General features: G+C 42.5%; 1 protein-coding gene across 2 annotated transcripts in view; it reads right to left on the bottom strand.

Moving 5' to 3' along the window:
* Positions 1-15,947, bottom strand: part of LOC135552896 (calcium-binding protein 8) — a 107,137-nt gene that overhangs the window by 48,753 nt on the left and 42,437 nt on the right. The window lies entirely within an intron of this gene.

Genomic DNA, 15,947 nt, shown 5'->3' with positions numbered 1-15,947 from the left:
AGCTTGTGCTGCTAGGTGACCTAAACTGGGACATGCTTAATACCCCGGCCATCCTACAATCTAAGCTTGATGCCCTCAATCTCACACAAATTATCAATGAACCTACCAGGTACAACCCCAAATCCGTAAAGACGGGCATCCTCATAGATATCGTCAGAACCAACTTGCCCTCCAAATACACCTCTGCTGTATTCAACCAAGATCTCAGCGATCACTGCCTCATTGCCTGCATCCGCAATGGGTCTGTGGTTAAACAACCATCTCTCATCACTGTCAAACGCTCCCTAAATCATTTCAGCGAGCAGGCCTTTCTAATCGACCTGGCCTGGGTATCCTGGAAGGATATTTACCTCATCGCATCAGTAGAAGATGCCTGGTTATTCTTTAAAAGTGCCCTCCTCACCATTTTAAATAAGCATGGCCCATTCAAAATATGTAGAACCAGGGACAGATATAGCCATTGGTTCTCTCCAGACCTGACTGCCCTTGACCAGCACAAAAATATCCTGTGGTGCATTAGCATCGAATAGCCCCCATGATATGGAGCTTTTCAGGGAAGCTCGGAACCAATATACACAGACAGTTAGGAAAGCTAAGGCTAGCTTTTTCAAAAAGAAATTTGCATCCTGTAGCACAAACTCAAAAAAGTTCTGGGACACTGTAAAGTCCATGGAGAATAAGAGCACCTCCTCCCAGCTGCCCACTGCACTGAGGCTAGGAAACACTGTCACCACAGATAAATCCAATATAATTGAGAATTTCAATAAGCATTTTTCTACAGCTGGCCATGCTTTCCACCTGACTACCCCTACCCCGGTCAACTGCCCTGCACCCCCCACAGCAACTCGCCCAAGCCTCCCCTATTTCTCCTTCACCCAAATCCAGATAGCCAATGTTCTGAAAGAGCTGCAAAATCTGGACCCCTACAAATCAGCCGGGCTAGACAATCTGGACCCTCTCTTTCTAAAATGATCTGCCGAAATTGTTGCAACCCCTATTACTAGCCTGTTCAACCTCTCTTTCGTATCGTCTGAGATTCCCAAAGATTGGAAAGCTGCCGCGATCATCCCACTCTTCAAAGGGGGACACACTCTCGACCCAAACTGCTAAAGACCTATATCTATCCTATCCTGCCAATTTAACAAACAGATTACCAACCATTTCGAATCCCACCATACCTTCTCCGCTATGCAATCTGGTTTCCAAGCTGTTCATTGGTGCACCTCAGCTACACTCAAAGTCTTAAACGATATCATAACCGCCATCGATAAAAGACAGTACTGTGCAACCGTATTCATCGACCTGGCCAAGGCTTTCGACTCGGTCAATCACCACATTCTTATCGGCAGACTCAACAGCCTTGGTTTCTCAAGTGACTGCCTCGCCTGGTTCCCCAACTACTTATTCAGTGTGTCAAATCGGAAGGCCTGTTGTCCGGACCTCTGGCAGTCTCTACGGGGGTGTCACAGGGTTCAATTCTCAGGCCGACTCTCTTCTCTGTATATATCAATGATGTCGCTCTTGCTGCTGGTGATTCTCTGATCCACCTCTACGCAGATGACACCATTCTGTATACTTCTGGCCCTTCTTTGGACACTGTCAACGAACCTCCAGACAAGCTTCAATGCCATACAACTCTCCTTCCGTGGCCTCCAACTGCTCTTAAATGCAAGTAAAACTAAATGCATGCTCTTCCAACCGATCACCTGCCCGCGCATCCAGCATCACTACTCTGGACGGTTCTTCCTTCTGAATATGTGGACCACTACAAATACCTAGGTGTCTGGTTAGACTGTAAACTCTCCTTCCAGACTCACATTAAGCATCTCCAATCCAAAATTAAATCTAGAATCAGCTTCCTATTTCACAACAAAGCATCCTTCACTCATGCTGCCAAACATACCCTCGTAAAACTGACCATCCTACCGATCCTCAACTTCGGCGATGTCATTTACAAAATAGCCTCCAACACTCTACTCAACAAATTGGATGCAGTCTATCACAGTGCCATCCGTTTTGTCACCAAAGCCCCATATACTACCCACCACAGCGACCTGTACGCTCTCGTTGGCCGGCCCTCGCTTCACACTCATCGCCAAACCCACTGGCTCCAGGTCATCTACAAGTCTTTGCAGGTTAAAGCCCCGCCGTATCTCAGCTCACTGGTCACCATAGCAGCACCCACGATGTCGCTCTTGCTGCTGGTGATTCTCTGATCCACCTCTACGCAGACGACACCATTCTGTATACTTCTGGCCCTTTGGACACTGTGTAATGTGAAGCATCACAGCACAATAAAAAATATATACGGCATATGGAAACCAAAAGAGAATGGTCTATTGTGATAGGTGGGATGGGCTGAGAGTGGCTGAGGGAGGGGTTGGATTAAGAGCACATGTTCGGTAATGTATCATTGTTATTTATATAAAAGTACCATGTATGTCAATTGTATATGTAAAATGTATGTATATGTAGCAGAAATGCTGTAAAAACAAAAAAGGTATGTGTCCTCTGAAGAGCGGGGGTGGGGTGGGTTAATACAATTAAAATAATAATAATACATTCGACATTCACAAGACAGGGACATCAAGGGAACTGTAGACTATGGTTCAGATGGGTTAAATGGAAACTGAAATCTGAACAGTGACCGTGGGTCGATAACCTCTCACATAGCCATAATATTAAGTTATTGCATTTTCTCCCCGCTCCCATCTTCACACCGCAAAAGAAGCAGATGTGACAGAGAAAACATTACTAATGTCAAATAGATTGAAGAATTAATTCTATTGATTTATAACAATATTCTGGTGAGCAAGGGTTTATTTAGTCTTCTAGGGCAACATATAATGACAGAAGAGAAGCTGCATGTATCTAATCATACAGTACCAGTCAAAAGTTTGGACACACCTAATCATTCAACAGTTTTTCTTTATTTTTACTATTTTCTACATTGTAGAATAATAGTGAACACATCAAAACGATGAAATAACTTATATGGAATCATATAGTAACCAAAGAAGTGTTAAACAAATCAAAATATATTGTATATTTTAGATTCTTCAAAGTATCCACCCTTTGCCTTGATGACAGTGTTGCACACTCTTGGCATTATCTCAACCAGCTTCATGAGGTAGTCACCTGTAATGCTTTTCAAACAGTCTTAAAGGAGTACCCACATATGCTGAGCACTTGTTGACTGCTTTTCCTTCACTCTGCGGTCCAACTCATCCCAAACCATCTCAATTGGGTTGAGGTAGGGTGATTGTGGAAGCCAGGTTATCTGATGCAGAACTCCATCACTCTCCTTATTGGGCAAATATCCCTTACACAGTCTGGAGGTGTGTTTTGGGTCATTTACCTGTTGAAAAACAAATGATAGTCCCACTAAGCGCAAATCAGACGGGATGACGTATCGCTGCAGAATGCTGAGGTAGCCATGCTGGTTAAGTGTGCCTTGAATTCTAAATAAATCTCTGACAGTGTCACCAGTAATGCACCCCCACACCATCACACGACCTCCTCCATGCTTCACGGTGGGAACCAGATCACCTGTTCACCTACTCTGCGTCTTATAAAGACACAGCGGTTGTAACCAAAAATCTCAAATTTGAACTCATCAGACCAAAGGACAGATTTCCACCAGTCTAATGTCCATTTCTCATGTTTCTTGCCCCAATCAAGCCTCTTCTTATTATTGGTGTCCTTTAGTAGTGGTTTATTTGTAGCAATTCGACCTTGAAGGCCTGATTCACACAGTCTCCTCTGAACAGTTGATGTTGAGATGTGTCTGTTACTTGAACTCTGAGGTGCAGTTAATTTCCCATTTCTGAGCCTGATAACTCTAATCAACTTATCCTCTTCAGCAGAGGTAACTCTTGAATGGCTCTGTAGTTGACTAACAAATATCCTACCAAAATGTCGGAAATTAATTATTCCGCCATCTCTGGCTATAGCCTACACATTATTTTTATATTAGTAAATTTGTGTCTGGTGCGGGCCTTAGATTTGAACTTTATCACATATAGTCGTGGTTGTGAATGGGTTATTAGCAATTGTGGGCGGGTGAACAAACACCTGACCTGCGCACCACTAACGTGTACTGTTACACCCCTAATTGACACTGTGTGAGATTAAACTTGATTTAGTTCTGTAGAAAAACTATTAAAAAACTATTTGTCAAAAACAAAACAAAAACTTTTTCCAACAGTATATTTGTTGCTCTTACATAGGCCTTTATAATACAAATAACATTGTCTTATCACGTAAGTAGGCCTACACTTGTTAAATAACCCCTGTTGCCGTAGGGAGGAGAATAAGACTGAAGTGTAGATAGAACATGCTGTGACTTTGATGCTTCTAATATTCTCCTCATGTCTGATTCAGAGCTGCAGTTGACCTACCGAGCTTGTTGGAGTCTGAGAGAGAGAGCGAGAGATAGAGAGTGTGGTACAAGTGTTGCTCCTTTTCCCTCCCCTTCTCTGCTCAGGGACTAATTCATATAATCATTTGTCAGTAATGGTGAATGTAGCAAGAGCCTTGCAAGTCACACACACCGCCTGCAATTACTAATAAACCTGCCAGACTATAGCCTATGTGATAAAGTTTATCTGAGAAAAAGTTTCTGAAAAAAAAACAAATGTAGTCTATATATAAAAATTTCACAAGAATGATACATTTATTGTAACGATGTTCGTCTGAGGAAGAAGGAGTAGACCAAAGTGCAGCGTGGTACGTGTTCATATTTCCTTTAATTAACTGAACACTAAATACAAAAGAACAAAAGAACAAGAGAACAAATGAAAACCGAAACAGTCCCGTATGGTGCAAACACTGAAACGGAAAACAACTACCCACAACCCAGTGGGAAAACAGGCTGCCTAAGTATGGTTCTCAATCAGAGATAACGATTGACAGCTGCCTCTGATTGGGAACCATACCAGTCCAAACACCTAGAAATATAACACACAGAACCAAAACATAGAATGCCCACCCCAACTCATGCCCTGACCAAACTAAAATAGAGACATAAAAAAGGAACTAAGGTCAGGACGTGACATTTATGGATTTTTTAAGGTGCTGTTTTCTGTTTATTCAACCCGCCCGCCACTCACCCGCCCTTCATCCACACAATATTTAATGACCCTAAACCCACCAGTGGTGACCGCGGTTATGAGACAACCCGTACATCACTATTCTAATGAGAAACTGAGTAAAAGAAGGAACACATAAAGCTCTCATAACACTTGTTGAATGTGGATCCTCATCTTTGTGTGCTGGTCAGAGGCAGGGAGAGTAAGAGGGAGAGGAAGAGGGAGAGTAATGCCTTTTATGCTCTCAGGAATACTGATGGAGACTTACTCAGAGTGTAGAGAATATCAAAGCAATGACACTCAAACGCCAAACCACATGAAAAGCTGATGAGGTGCGCTTGTAATTGTGGTATCATTAGAGAAACCCTCTGATAGCGAGAGGCAGATGATTAACATTACCATCAACACGAACATGAGATGTTGCTGTTGTTTAATTACATGCACATATTCACCCCAATGGGATAATTAGGTACATTAAGAACTGCTAGAGTACAGGTGAGTGAGTAGGTAGGTAAGAGCCATGACAGAATGTTAAATAATTTCTTACTGAAACAACCTCCTACTGGGAAGGATGTGAGTGTGACATCATCACCCCAACATTAGTAGATTTAATTGTTTATCTACCCAGCGAATCATAAACTTAAATTTAAGGTGCATTTTCACTTACTCCATTGACCTCAATGTATGACCAATCTAAAATTTGACTTGAGAAAATGCACTTAGATTGAGTGTTACAGTATGTCATGGGGTTTTGTAGTCAACTGCTAAAAAGATGGTTGACTGAGTAGCTTTCAGATAACAGAAAAACAGGACTCAGAAATGGCACTGGTCTTAAGAACTCTTCTGCTGCGGCACCAGATGCAGAACCGCTGAAGACCTCTAAAGTCTGAAGTGTCTAATAATACCCTGTGCCTTCTTCAGCATGCGTCTTAGAGTGACTGAGCTGAGGAGCCTTAATTATTACTATTTTAATTTTATTTAACAAGGTAGGCCAGTTGAGAACAAGTTCTCATTTACAAGTTCTCAATAACACAACAGAAAAAAAATCTATGTTCAGTGTGTGCAAATGTAGAAGAGTAGGGAGGTAAGGCAATAAATAGGCCATAGAGGAAAAATAATTACAATTTAGCATTAACACTGGAGTGATAGATGTGCAGATGATACTGCAGTTAGAGATACTGGGGTGCAAAAGAGCAAGAAGATGAATAACAATATGGGGATGAGGGAGTTGGGTGTGCTATTTACAGATTGGCTGTGTACAGGTACAGTGATCGGTAAGCTGCTCTGACAGCTGATGTTTAAAGTTAGAGAGGGAGATATAAAGTCTCCAGCTTCAGTGATTTTGCAATTTGTTCCAGCATTGGCAGCAGAGAACTGGAAAGAAAGTTGGCCAAAGTAGGTGTTGGCTTTCCGGATGACCAGTGAAATATATGCTGGAGCGCATGTAAATTGCCAAAGTCAAGGATCGGTAGGATAGTCAGTTTTACGAGGGTATGTTTGGCAGCATGAGTGAAGGAGGCTTTGTTGCGAAATAGGAAGTCGATTCTAGATTTAATTTTGGATTGGAGATGCTTAATGTGAGTCTGGAAGGAGAGTTTACAGTCTAACCAGACACCTAGGTATTTGAAGTTGTCCACATATTCTAAGTCAGAACCGTCCAGAGTAGTGATGCTAGTCGATAGGGCGAGTGCAGGCAGCAATCGGTTGAAGAGCATGCATTTAGTTTTACTAGCATTTAAAAGCAGTTGGAGGCCATGGAAGGAGTGTTGTATGGCATTGAAACTCGTTTGGAGGTTTGTTAACACAGTGTCCAAAGAAGTATACAGAATGGTGTCGTCTGCGTAGAGATGGATTGGAGAATCACCAGCAGCAAGAGCAACATCATTGATGTATACAGAGAAAAGATAATTGAACCCTGTGGCACCCCCATAGAGACTGCCAGAGGTCCGGACAACAGACTCTCTGATTTGACACACTGAGAAGTAGTTGGTGAACCAGGCGAGGCAGTCATTTGAGAAACCAAGGCTATTGAGTCTGTCGATAATAATGCGGTGATTGACCGAGTCGAAAGGCTTGGACAGGTCGATGAATACGGCTGCACAGTACTGTCTTTTATCGATGGCGGTTATGATATCGTTTAGGAACTTGAGCGTGGCTGAGGTGCACCCATGACCAGCTCGGAAACCAGACTGGATAGTGGAGAAGGTACGGTGGGATTCGAAATGGTCGGTGTTCTGTTTGTTAACTTGGCTATCGAAGATTTCAGAATGGCAGGGCAAGATGTATATAGGTCTTTAACAGTTTGGGTCTAGAGTGAAGAGGGCTTTCCAATCTTTGGGGGATCTCCGACGATACGAAAGAGAGGTTGAACAGGCTAGTAATAGGGGTTGCAACAATTTCATCGGATAAAGAGAGGGTCCAGATTGTCTAGCCCAGCTGATCTGTAGGGATCCGGATTTGGGTGAAGGAGAAGCGGGAGGGGGGGGGGGGACTTTGGCGAGTTGCTGTGGGGAGTTTCGAGCTGTTGGCTGGGGTAGGGGCCGTAGAAAAATGCTTATTGAAATGATCGAGTCAGAGATTTATTGGTGGTGACAGTGTTTCCTAGCCTTATTCTTACTCTTATTCTCCATGGACTTTACAGTGTCCCAAAACGTTTTGGCATTAGTGCTACAAGATGCAAATTTATTTTTGAAAAAGCTAGCATTAGCTTTCCTAACTGACTGTGACACACACGCATGAACACAAACAGCCTGGTGTCTCTCAGTGAGACTGAGCTGAGGAGCCCTGCACCTGCTTGGTGACACACATAGCCCCTGATGGAGAAAGACCCTGACACAAGATGCCACAGAGAATAAAAACAGCACTGTCTTCATCCTCCATCTTCCCCTCTGAGGCATAAGAGATTAATAAAATGCCAGAAACTTTAGTAAGGTTACTCTCCTCATCTCCCAGCTAATGCTTTCCGTGTTGCAGAATTGTTGTGTGTCTGGCCCGTCACCCTGATTCATGTATGGGAGAAGCTGGCTATTCAAATCTATTCAGATTTCACCTCAGATGTGTTCTGCCAAGGGGCACAGTCATAACGCTGTGATGTGAAAGCTTTGCCGGTCTTGTTTGATGATGGCCCTTATAGCACTTTATTACTTTGTTCTTGTTCATCATAGCCACTTTCTGGTTTTCATTCCATCAATCAATCAAATACAAGTATTTATATAAAGCTATTTTTAGATCAACAAAGTGCTTTACAGATGCAGTAAATGTCCACTGGGCACAAACTGTTTGAATCAATGTTGTTTCCACGTAATTTCAATGACAAAAAATACATGTGATTATGTTGAATCAACATGGAAAACTGATTGGATTTGCTAAAAGTCAACAACGTAAAGGATGTCAACAATGTAAAGGAATTTCCGAAATGTTTGTATTTTTTCACCCAATTTTTATCCTAAAGCCAACAACATGCTTCAAATGTTTGTTGATTTTTCATGTTGAATTCATATTAGTTGACAACTCAATCAAATATAAATCAAAACTGGACATTGAAATGAGGTCTGTGTCTAGCGGGTAGAGAGTACTATATTAATTAAGGTTAAGTGTTAGTACTCTATCTACTGTAACTGAAACACATCAATATGGAATGGAAGTTGGGATAGCGCCCATATGGTTGTTGTTTGCATTTACCATGAATGATAATAAGCTGTACTTTTACCCTTTGATTGGCAAAAAACAACATTTCAGTCTCTTTAGCTAATCCACTCCCTGTACCCCATGTGCCAAAGAGACTGGCCTTTCTGCCATTTTCAAATATGAATGTTCTATCATTAATGAGCTCAAGGAGAGCAGAATATTTGATCCTGTTTCGATCACCCTCACAGCTATCCTCCAATCACAACGATTATGCAAATATTGGAACTTTATCACTTTTTATTTTCTCCACAGAACAACTTGTTATCCGGTTGTTAAGCAACCTTTTTTTTCTTTGATTGTCCAGATGAAACCAGTCAGTCAAATGTTGCTAGCTCACATCTAAATTCTCAAACTAAATAAATACTGCAATTACAACCACAAAACGCCTTAGTTTTATTTTAAGCCTCAAAATACAAAAGCTAGCTATTAGCTAAATGTTTGTTTTTGACTTTGTTACGAATTCTATTTGAGGCTCCACGTTTTCATGCCATGGAAAATATTTCCAACAAACAATGAGCAACTCCGTGGTAAATCCAGCGCATATTGAAAGAGCCTCTTTGGCAATGACAAGGAGTGGCAATGAGTGGAATGTTAGCTAAAGAGACTGGTACTCAGACTAGTCTTAACTACAGGACATGCTGGTTCAGCATTCTTCTCTCTAACTCTTTCTCTCCACCTACTTAATTGAAGGATTCTTGGCTGAAAACACAGTGTTGCAAGTTCAAATCCCCAAGGGTACCTCTGTTTTTACACCTCCCAACAAGCCCCTTAATGTAAATTGCGATGTAGTCTAAGTAAATATAGATTAAGTGAATTCAATTAACAATTCAAGTTACTGAGAAGCAAAGAAAATAGAAAAGTCTGTTTTTTGCTCGACTTGAATGCAGAGACGTTAAAGTAAAAAATATATAAAAATGATTCTGTCAAACTCATTCAGAGAGCAGGGAGCTCAGGTGAATGAATAGTCAGCTCTCAATTCAGAAATAAATACTACCAAATACTACACACAAAAGGTTTCTGACTCAGAGAGACAAGCTATTGTATGTAAATAAGAACCAGTAAACAGGAAATGGGCAGGAGAACCATTGAGCAACAAAAACAGGTGTCACACACACTTTTATGCAAGTTAATGCAGGAAGCCGGACATAAAAATGTAAAACTGTAGGCTACAATACATCGACCATGAAGAATGAGGAGGGATTATCAGGATGGAATCACATTAAGATACTTTTTTCTGAAGAGCAAAGATATATACGGTATATCCTCACAAATAAAATTAGATTAGCAAGATTATCAACCAAACAGTGATAAATGTGAGCATGAATGTGAGGGAACCAATTCCTCCAGAGACATAAAACCAACTTCAGCCCCCCTCTTTGGAGGACAGCTGTCGACACAATTTTGAAAGTAGTAGCTAGAAATCATCTGAGCAACTCCAATTCCCTGATTTCCCCCTTTATTTGTTGTTGAAATATAACACTTTTCAGACAACCACACACTCTGATCTCCATCCTCTCTTCTCATATCAGCAAGCCAAGGTCAGAGCAGCTCATCTCAGTCAAACAGGGTTGGCACGGAGACCACAGTGTCTGCACCTGCAGCACCAGAGAGCATGTCCTCACAATGTAAACCAAGAGCTCCTGCTCACCAGAGACAAACCGGGTCACAGCCATGATAGCATCAGAGAGAGAAACCTGCCAAGTGTGCTCCACATAGCCAAATTTCCCTCTTTTTCTATATTTTTCTTTCTCTCTCTCCCCCTAGAGTGTTGTTCTCATAGGGATGCTGTGATTTTCTTGCCATGATGGGTGAATTTCTTTTTTTTCTTTTTATATTGATCGGCAAATACATGACTAGTAAAGGCCCAGTACACTACTTTTGTGAAAATGTATTTTTTCAAAACATATACAGTACCAGTCAAAAGTTTGGACACACCTACTCATTTAAGTTTTTTTTAAACTATTTTCTACATTGTAGAATAATAGTGAAGATAGCAAACTATGAAATAACACGTAAATTATGTAGCAACCTAAAAAGTGTTAAACAAATCAAAATATATTTTAGATTTTTTAAAGAAGCCACCTTTGCCTTGATGACAGTGTTGCACATGCTTGGCATTCTCTCAACCAGCTTCACCTGGAATGCTTTTCCAACAGTCTTGAAGTAGTTTCCACATATGCCGAGCACTTGTTGGCTGCTTTTCCTTCACTCTACTGTCCAACTCATCCCAAACCATCTCAATTGGGTTGAGGTTGGGTGATTGTGGAGGCCAGGTCATCTGATGCAGTACTCCATCACTCTCCTTCTTGGTCAAATAGCCATTATACAGCCTGGAGGTGTGTTTTGGGTCCTTGTCCTGTTGAAAAACAAATGATAGCCCCATTAAGCGCAAACCAGATGGGATGGCGTATCGCTGCAGAATGCTGATGTAGCCATGCTGGTTAAGCGTGCCTTGAATTCTAAATTAAATCCCTGACAGTGTCACCAGCAAAGCACCCCCACACCATCACACCTCCTCCTCCATGCTCCATGGTGGGAACCACACATGTGGAGATCATCCGTTCACCTACTCTGCGTGTCACAAAGACACAGCGGTTGGAATCAGAAATCTCAAATTAGGACTCTTCAGACAAAAGGACAGATTTCCACCAGTCTAATGTCCATTGTTTGTGTTTCTTGGCCCAAAGATGACTCTTCTTATTATTGGTATCCTTTAGTAGTGGTATCTTTGCAGCAGTTTGACCATGAAGGCCTGTATCACGCAGTCTCCTATGAACAGTTGATATTGAGATGTGTCTGTTACTTGAACTTTATTTGGGATGCAATCTGAGGTGCAGTTAACTCTAATGAACTTATCCTCTGCAGCAGAGGTAACTCTGGGTCTTCCTTTCCTGATGAGAGCCAGTTTCATCATAGCGCATGATGGTTTTTGCGACTGCACTTGAAGAAACTTTCAAAGTTCTTGACATTTTCCGGATTGACAGACCTTCATGTCTTTAAAATAATGATGGACTATAATTTCTCCTTGCTTCTTTGAGCTGATCTTGTCATAATATGGACTTGGTCTTTTCCCAAATAGGGATATATTCTGCATACCAACTCTACCTTGTCACAACACAACTGATTGGCTCAAACGCATTAAGAAGGAAATCAATTCAACAAACTTCACTTTTAACAAGGCACACCTGTTAATTGAAATGCATCCTAGATGACTACCTCATCAAATCAAAATAAATCAAAATGAATTAGTCGTATGCGCCGAATACAACACCTTACAGTGAAATGCTTACTTATGAGCCCCTAACCAACAATGCAGCCAAATCAGTTTTGTTATACTCAAAGACATTATTGTAACAGTTTTGGAAACTTTAGAGTGTTTCCTATCCAAATCTACCAATTATGTGCATATCCTAGCTTCTGGGCCTTGAGGAGCAGGCAGTTTACTTTGGGCACGCTTTTCATCCGGAGGTGAAAATAGTGCCCCGTACCTTAGAGAAGTTATGAGCCCCTAACCAACAATGCAGTAAAAAATATATATAAGAATAAGAATAAGAAAAAAAAGTAACAACTAATTAAAAAGCAGCAATAAAATAACAATAGAGAGACTATATACAGGGGGTACCAGTACAGAGTCAATGTGCAGGGGCACTGGTTAGACGAGGTAATTTTTATTTATTTTTTACCTTTATTTAACTAGGCAAGTCAGTTAAGAACAAATTCTTATTTTCAATGACGGCCTAGGAACAGTGGGTTAACTGCCTGTTCAGGGGCAGAACAACAGATGTCAGCTCGGGGATTTGAACTTGCAACCTTCCGGGTATTAGTCCAACGCTCTAACCACTAGGATACCCTGCCGCCCCAATTGAGGAAAAATGTACATGTGGTTAGATTTATTAAAATGACTATGCATAGATGATAACAACAGAGAGCGATGGCGATGTAAAAGGCAGGTGGGTGGGTGGGGGGGGGGGCAATGCAAATAGTCTGCGTAGCCATTTGATTAGATGTTCAGGAGTCTTATGGCTTGGGGCTAGAAGCTGTTTTGAAACCTCTTGGACCTGGACTTGGTGCTCTGGTACTGCTTGCCGAGGGGTAGCAGAGAGAACAGTCTATGACTAGGGTGGCTGGAGTCTTTAACAATTATTAGGGCCTCCCTCTGACACCGCCTGGTATAGAGGTCCTGGATGGCAGGAAGCTTGACCTCAGTGATGTACTGGGCCACACACTATCCTCTGTAGTGCCTTGCAGTCGGAGGCCGAGCAGTTGCCATTCCAGGCAGTGATGCAACCAGTCAGGATGCTCTCGATGGTGCAGCTGTAGAAGCTTTTGAGAATCTGAGGACCCATGCCAAATCTTTTCATTCTCCTGAAGGGGAATAGGTTTTGTTGTACCCTCTTCACGACTGTCTTGGTGTGCTTGGACCATGTTAGTTTGTTGGGGATGTGGACACCAAGGAACTTGAAGCTCTCAACCTGCTCCACTACAGCCCAGTCGATGAGAATGGGGGCATGCGCCGTCCTCTTTTTCCTGATGTCTACAATCATCTCTTTTGTCTTGATCACATTGAGGGATCTCTGATCTCCTCCCTATAGACTGTCTCATCGTTGTCGGTGATCAGGCCTACCACTGTTGTGTCATCGGCAAACTTAATGATGGTGTTGGAGTTGTTTCTGGCTGTGCAGTAATGAGTGAACAGGGAGTAAAGGAGGGGACTCAGCATGTACCCATGAGGGGGTCCTGTGTTGAGGATCAGTGTGTGCAATAGAGATTGCATCATCTGCGGATATGTTAGGTCGGTATGCAAATTAGAGTATTTCTGAGTTAATGGTGTTGATGTGAGCCATGACTAGCCTTTCAAAGCACTTCATGGCTACAGACGTGAGTGCTACGGGTTGGTAGTCATTTAAGCAGGTCTTCTCTGTGTTCTTGGGTACAGGGACTATGGTGGTCTGCTTAGAACATGTTGGTATTACAGACTCAGAAAGGGAGAGGTTGAAAATATCAGTGAAGACACTTGCCAGTTGGTCAGCGCATGCTCGCAGTACACGTCCTGGTAATCCGTTTGGCTCTGCGGCCTTGTGAATGTTGACATGTTTAAAGGTCTTACTCACATTGGCTGCGGAGAGCATTATCACACAGACTTCAGGAACAGCTGGTGCTCTCGTGTGTTTCAGTGTTATTTGCCTTGAAGCGAGCATAGAAGAAGTTTAGCTCATCTGGTAGGCTCGTGTCATTGGGCAGCTCTCGGCTGTTCTTCACTTTGTAGTCTGTAATGGTTTGCAAGCCCTGCCACATCTGACGAGCATCAGAACCGGTGTAGTACGATTCGATCTTAGTCCTGTATTGACGCTTTGCCTGTTTGATGGTTTGTCGGAGGGCATAGCAGGATTTCTTAATAGCTTCCGGGTCCCGCTCCTTGAAAGTGGCAGCTCTAGCCTTTAGCTCTATAATCCATGGCTTCTGGTTGGGGTATGTACAGTACGTACGGTCTCTTTTGGGGCGACGTCATCGATGCACTTATTGATGAAGCCAATGGCTGATGTGGTGTACTCCTAAATACCATCGGAGGAACCCCGGAACATTTTCCAGTCTGTGCTAGCAAAACAGTCCTGTAGCTTAGCATCTGCTTCATCTGACCAACTTTTTATTGATCGAGTCGCTGGTACTTCCTGCTTTACTTTTTGCTTGTAAGCAGGAATCGGGAGGACAGAATTATGGTCAGATTTTCCAAATGGAGGGCGAGGGAGAGCTTTGTATGTGTCTCTGTGTGTTGAGTAAAGGTGGTCTAGAGTTATTTTCCCTCTTGTTGCACATTTTACATGCTGATAGAAATTTGGTAAGACGAATTTAAGTTTCCCTGCATTAAAGTCCCCGGCCACTAAGCAAGCTGCCTCTGGGTGAGCTCTTTCCTGTTTGCTTAAGGCGGAATACAGCTCATTGAGAGCGGTCTTATTGCCAGCATCATTCTGTGGTAGTTTGTAGACAGCTATGAAAACCAGACGTCGCTGTTCTATCCTGCCGATACAGTGTGAAACTAGCCAGCTGTATGTTGATAATGTCGTCGTTCAGCCACGACTCCGTGAAGCATAAGATATTACAGTTTTGAATGTCCCGTTGGTAGGATAATCTTAACCGTAGGTCATCATTTAATTTGCCATTGATTGCACATTAGCAAGAAGAACGGGTGGCAGTGGGAGCTTACTTGCTCGCCTATGGATTCTCAGAAGGCAGCCCGATCTGCGGCCCCTTTTACGGGGATCTGGGCCTGTTCAAGTGAAAATAGTATATCCTTCTCTTTGGACTCGTTAATTAAAGGAAAAAGTTAATATTCCGCGTAGGTCAGAGATTTTATTTTCCTCATGAAACTGGTTGAAGGCAAAGGGTGGCTACTTTGAAGAATCTCTAATATATTTCATAGTTTTGATGTCTTCAATATCATTCTACAATGTAGAAAATAGTAAAAATAAAGAAAAACTGTACATTTATTTTGTATAATATATAGATTATTCAGATTTTTCAGGGGCTGCTGCAGCACCCTCATTACCCTTACATCCCGTGGTTATGGTTGTTCTCTCTCTCTCCCTTGCACTCTCTAACTCTTTCATTAATTCGCTTTCACCCCCCCACTTCTTTCACTCGCTCGAATCTTCTCACCTTGTCCCTTCCACTCACTCTGTTGCTTGTCTTTCACACACACACACACACACACACACACACACACACACACACACACACACACACACACACACACACACACACACACACACACACACACACACGCACACACGCACACACGCACGCACACACACGCACACACACACACACGCACACACACGCACACACACACACACACACACAATAATTGTGTTCCCCTCTATTACACAGTCATGTCATCTTAGTCATCTACTCTGACTCCCTCGCTAGCTATAATCCTCTCTCCCCTCCATTATGGTTCAGTGCAGGAACATCTGGCCAAATGGCACATAGATTATGTCCTGCCAGCATCTCCAAGGCAGGAGGCACTGCCACCAGACAAGACAACATCTGTCCATCAGGAACTGACACACTACACTCTTTGCTGCCTCTACACTGATCGTCATTGTGCAAATCAAGATGAATAAATGTCTTTGATTTCACTGCCAGCTATTGCACAACTTGGCCATGGCTGCA

The sequence above is a fragment of the Oncorhynchus masou genome, chromosome 13 (assembly GCF_036934945.1).
Source record: "Oncorhynchus masou masou isolate Uvic2021 chromosome 13, UVic_Omas_1.1, whole genome shotgun sequence".
NCBI lineage: Eukaryota > Metazoa > Chordata > Actinopteri > Salmoniformes > Salmonidae > Oncorhynchus > Oncorhynchus masou.
Note: the sequence above shows the minus strand (reverse complement) of the source record. Positions and strands in the feature narration are given on the sequence as shown.